The sequence below is a fragment of the Rhinatrema bivittatum genome, chromosome 11 (genome assembly GCF_901001135.1).
Source record: "Rhinatrema bivittatum chromosome 11, aRhiBiv1.1, whole genome shotgun sequence".
In the NCBI taxonomy this organism is placed as follows: domain Eukaryota; kingdom Metazoa; phylum Chordata; class Amphibia; order Gymnophiona; family Rhinatrematidae; genus Rhinatrema; species Rhinatrema bivittatum.
Window position 1 is genome coordinate 10511117 of NC_042625.1, and position 6000 is coordinate 10517116.

Genomic DNA, 6000 nt, shown 5'->3' on the forward strand with positions numbered 1-6000 from the left:
GATTACTGCACAATAGTGCAGTGCTTCTCAACCCAGGCTTCAGAGCACACCGAACCAGTCAGGTTTTCAGGATATCCATAATGAATATGCATGAGATAGATTTGCATGCATTGCTACTATTGCATGTAAATCTCTCTCATTCATATTCATTGTAGATATCCTAAAAACATGACTGGCTAGTATGGCCTGAGGGACCCGGTTGACCACTGCAATAGCAACATACCTCACCTTGATCAACTAGACAGAACATGGATAGACCTTCACCAAATAAAGAACAGACTAGGAGTAGGTAACTCCAGGCCTAGGGTGCCACAAACATGCCTGGTTTCCTCTGGTCTCAGGCAGCCAATCCCCACAAATGGGTGTTATGCACCTCTACTAGCAGATGGAGGTGGAGTAAAAGCTGATGTGATGGATATATAGCTCTGCCCCAACAACAGCCCGCCAGTATTCTCCTTCTCCAGCAGATGATGGACATGCATTTCCCTACTGGGGATTGCCTGTTAAAAAAAAAAAAAAAAGTAGTTTCTGGAACAGAGGAGTGACTGGATAGCACCGTTTGCCTCCTGAGGTGATACCATCTGGTCCCTCCCTTAGCTGAGAGCCTCGAGTCCAGTAGCCTTTTATGGAGTGGACTACAAAAAAAAAAAAAAAAATTAAAAAATGTAGCGGTTTCAGGCCAAGAGAGGCTCGGTGGTGAAGCTTTCACCCTTTCCTCCCTTAACTGGAGACCCATTCCTGCTTTCAGCCAGGGAGGGCTGAGCTCAGGTAAAAAATAATAAAAAGAAGATACTGTTTTTGTGAGGCTCTCCTTCGTTCTTACTGGGTCTTCCTCCTTAGCACTGGTGTTCGGCATCTATAAGCAGCCTTTTGGCTAGGCCCTGCCTCCAGGCTTCTTTCTCCAGCCACATGGTAGGTCGCGGTAAATCCTTCGTGTGTTTTTCTTTGGGATAGCGTGCTATGCCTACTTGTGCGCCTAGATCCATGTCTCCTGTTGTGTGCATACTTATGTGGACTATCAGCATGTGCACTTTGAAGAGTGAGTGTCTGTGCACACATTTGCCCAAATTTTCAATGCCCGGCGTGCGTAAAAATTCGGGGGATATGTGCGTGGCCGGGCCGTGTGTGCGCTGAGTGCATTTTAAAAACGGCCCAGCCATGCACGTATCCCCCGGTACGTGCAGAAGTGCTGAACCAGTGGAAAGGGGTGGGGTGAGGGAGGGGCAGGGGCAGGGGCGTGCACTTCCCCCGGGGAAGTGCACGCCGGCAGCCAGCTGCTGGCACGCTGAAGTTACTTCTGCTCAGACAGAGCAGTAAGTAACAAAATAAGAGTTTTGCAAAGCTAGGTAGGGGTTACGGGTCAGAGAGGAGAGGGGAAAAGGTAGGAAAGTTAGGTAGGGGGATGGGAACTGGGGTAGGCCTACTCACGTTGCCACACATTGTTTTTTAAAATTCCTCTCACCCCCGCGTGCGGATATTAAAATCCGCTGCTCATGTGCGCACGGCAACACACATGTTATAAAATTGGGGCATCCATGTGTGCACGCTGGGAACTGTGCACACTTGGATGCCCGCGTGGATTTTTGAAAATCGACCCCCATTGTGCATATATTGTGCGCATAGCTGTGCACGTAGTTAAATGCGTATTTGGCCGCATAGCTGAGTGTGTATTAAGTACATATTGCACTGAGGTACGTGTTAACCAGCACGCCATGGCACTAAGCATCAAGTCTAAGCACTTAGCAATTTGTGCTGCATGCCATATAAGATTCAAAAAATGGCAATTATATAAAAGATATATCACGTACTTTAGCACAACATATCATACATAGTGACATATAAATTCATTGGTTTGATAAAATGCTTTGTATACAATAAAAATGTTTTCTAATGAATTTATTTGTCACTATGTATGATATGTTGTGCATGCCATATAAGGGGAATACAACTGGAGCATTCTGTGAGCTTGTCTCAGCACTGGCTGGATGCTCAAAGTGATTTGCCCTCTACTGATTTTGTCGACGCTGGTCTATCCCTGTGGTCTGAGGGGAGTGGGACTGGAGGCAAGACAACAAGGGTGGCCCCTTCTTCAGTTGATCTGCTGGCAAAGATGTCTTCAGGAGAGCCTCGCTCACAGGACTTCTGGTTTGGACTTATGGGGCCTGGGATGGACCCATCCTCCTTTTCCTGGGTGAAATTTTTCCATGAACTAGAGACCTTTCTGCAGGAGCATCCTTCAGAGACAGTAATGCCTCCTATATCAGGATCGCATGCTCGGGGCCCCCCTTTGTCTGCTACTGCTTGCAAATACCATTGTGCAAAAATCCCTGACGATGTTCGAGTGGATGTGGAACAAGATGACACTGATGATGATTTGGGTTCTCCCCTCTTGAGGAAAGGGAAATTCCCCCAGATTTAGAGCCACACAGAACTCTTTACTTTAAAGGTGGACGCACCTTGGCGGGTTTATATCCCTTGGATCCGCAGGCAAGGGAGCAGTTCTGTCACTAAGCGAACCATCATTCCGGTGGAAGGAGGGGCAGCTCTAAAAAAAATACTCAGGATAGAAGGATTGAAGCTATTCTTAAGCAGGCCTTTGAGACCATGGCATTGAACTTGTAAATTGCTTCTTGTTCCCTGATGGCCTGAGCTACTCTGCGTCTCTCTCAGGAGTCTGGGGGAACAGTTTTGGATGGCAGAAAGATGGGAACAGCCTTCTTAGCTGATGCAGGCTGTGACCTTATTCGTACTTCTGCCAGAGGGCTAGCTTCCATAATAGCAGCTACATGTCAGCTGTGGCTGCGCAATTGGCTGGCAGACACTATTTCTAAATCCATTCTCACCAAACTGCCTGGGATACCCTTGGAGCAGTCTAGGACTGTGGTAGGCCGGAGAACAGACCAGGCTGGAATCTGGTCTGCTTTTCAACAGTTTATTTACAGAATTGTATAACAGAACATAAGAAAATGGCTGCTTACCTCAGCAGACTGACAAGCAAAAGTAAACATCCAAAACAGACAAACAAGCAACAGACAAACAGCACTTGATTACAGCTTCCATCATCTTCCTGGGGCCTCTGTCTCTCTCTCAGGGCCTCACCTTTTTATCCCTTGGTTCAGGGAAACGCCCCCACCTGAGGATCCCTTTCCTGTCTGTCTTAAGGTGGATCGGGCCAGATAGCTGGAGCCGGTCTTTTAAGGTAGTCTGAGGCTTTTTGTCATGTACTCTATCACACTCCCTCCCCCTCAGCTCAGTCTTCCTTAGTTGAGCGCCTGCCTGTACAAGGGAGACTTCCCTAGAAAGGAAGTCAGCATTTACGTTCGCTTTCCCTGCTCTGTGTCAGACTTTAAAGTCAAATGGTTGGAGTGCCAAAAACCACCTCATTACTCGTCCATTGGACTCCTTATTCTGAGAGACCCAGACAAGGGGTTGGTGATCCGTTACCAGCGTGAACTGGCGGCCCAGTAGGTAATAACGAAAAACCTGCTGGAGGCGCCAGCTTCTGCTGGAGGCACCTGCTTCTGCTATTTTCACGACCCGCAGGAGGCACCTGCATCCAGACCCTCAGTTCTTTGTTTCCAGGATGAAGTCCCACGACCTGCAGGAGGCGCCTGTGCGCCTCCTGATGTTTTTGCCATAGCCTGCTCCAACCCTGGATTCCCACCCTGTTTCTTGTTTCTGGTCTTCTGTTCCTTGTTCTGCTTTTGCTCATCTCTGCTGTTTTCCTGTCTTGCTCATCTGTGCTGTTTGTGCGGTTTGCTTGTCGGTGCTGTGTGCGGTTTTGCTTGTCGGTGTTGTGTGTTGGCTGCGCTTGTTGCTGCTGTGTGCTGTTGTGCTTGTTGCGGTTGTGTGCTGTGTGCTTGTATGTGCTGTTGATGCATTTGCTTGGTTGTGCTGTTGATGCTGTTCTCTTGTTTGTGTTGGTTGCGTTGCTAGTTTGTGCTGTTGGCTGTGTTGCTCATTTGTGCTGTTTATTGCTTGTTTGTTGCTCGTTTGTGCTGTTTGTTTGCTCGTTTGTGGTGTTTGTCTGTTTGCTTGTTTGTCTGTTTGCTCATTTGTGCTGATGTTTGTTCGCTCGTTTGTGCTGTTGTTGTGGTTCTTGCTTGTCTTCTATTCTCTGTTTCGCTTTGTTCCTGGTCCTCCCAAAAGGGGAAGGGACCCCCTTTAAGGGGGGGATACTGTTACGATTCCTCCCGTAGCTGTGCCACAGGAGGTCTCTCACCTTCTCTGGAGGCCGCTCCGAAGCCGGAGCCTCGCCTGAGTAATCCTTCGGATCTTGCTCCACAGCCTGGGAGGCCTTCGGTGTCAGCAGGGCCTACCCGAGGTCTACTCCACTGCAGCCTGGATGCTCTGGTGTGGGCCACGCCCTTCTCCTAAGGGGCGGGCCCGTAGCTCCTCTCTACTCTTGTAGGGCCAGAGAGGTGTGGCCCATCTGGACTCCTCCCAGGCAGTTGCCTGCTCCTGGGGTATTAAAAGCTCTTCTCCAGCACTCATGCATGGCCTTGCATTGGAGTTACTCGTCTCTGGATGTTTTCTCTTCCAGCGCTCCATCAGGCCTTCGTTCTTTGTTCCAGCTTGGTGTCTAGTGTCTTGCATGTTCCTGATGTTTCCTGATGTTCCTTGATGTTGGTTCCTGTTGTTCTTGTCCCAGTCCTCGCTTCTGACTGCCGGTGTGCAGTACCTCGCTTCTGACTGCCGGTGTGCAGTACCTTGTCCCCTTCCTGCGCTGGTCCCGCTCCCGCGGATGTAGGACAGGGTGGTCCGTGACCAGACCAGTGGTACTGGCTGTGTAGGGCGCCCTGAGGGACTGTGCCAACGTCTGAACCTGTCAGTCCAGCCCTTTGTAAAGTTGTAAGTACTGCCTGTAATTGCCTTAGGTGTGTCTCCCAGTCTCCACTGTAAATGATGATGTCGTCAAGATAGGCCACTGCATAACCCTGATGTGGGCGTAGCAAGCAGACCACCAAGCGCTGGAAGGTAGCTGAAGCCCCATGAAGTCTGAACAGCAGGACCATAAACTGGAAGTGTCCTTCCGGTGTTGAGAAAGCAGTCTTCTCCTTCGCAGCTGACGCAAGTGGAACTTGCCAATATCCCTTTGTCAAATCAAGCGTGGAGATGAACTGGGCAGTTCCCAAGCGTTCGATAAGTTCATCCACGTGGGGCATCGGGTATGCGTCCAGCTTCGAAGCCTCATTGACCGTCCGGAAGTCAATACAGAACCAGATACTACCATCCGGTTTAGGTACCATTACAATAGGCGAGGACCAATCGCCATTGGATTCCTCTATTACCCCAAGTCGAAGCATTTCTTTCACCTCAGCTTCTACAACCTACCTCCTCGCTTCGGGAATCCAGTAGGGCCATTGTTTAACTATTACTCCTGGGGTTGTAATAATGTCGTGACAAGCTAAGTGAGTTCTCCCGGGCATAGTCGAGAAGACATCTTTATTCCGAGTCACCAGTTTATCTAGGTCCACTTTCTGCGTTGTGGTCCCCATATGGAATCATCTGGGGCCCGGAAGTTTATGAAACGTCTGGACCAAAGTCGTCTTCTTGGACCAGACTGCAAGTCAGAGCAACCCACTTCTTTAGTAGATTCACATGGAAGATCTGGGCCTTCTTCCGTTTGTCGGGTTGGGCCACTTTATAATCCACTGGGCCCATCTTCTTCAGTACCTCATACGGACCTTGCCAACGGGACAGCAATTTACTTTCTGAAGTCAGTAGTAACACTAGTATGCGGTCTCCCGGCTGGAAGACCCGATGAACAGTAGACTGGTTATATTGCTGGGCTTGGGTAGCCTGGGCCTTTTCCAGGCATAGTCGGGCAGCCTCTCCTGCCCTCCACAGTCTGTCTTGCTTCTAGATCACATAATCAGCCAAATTCCGTCCCGAGTTGGGTTCCTCCTCCCAAGTCTCTCGTACTACATCCAGGATTCCCCGTGGTCTTCTACCATACAATAATTCGAACGGGGAAAACCCAGTCGAACTTTGAGGGAT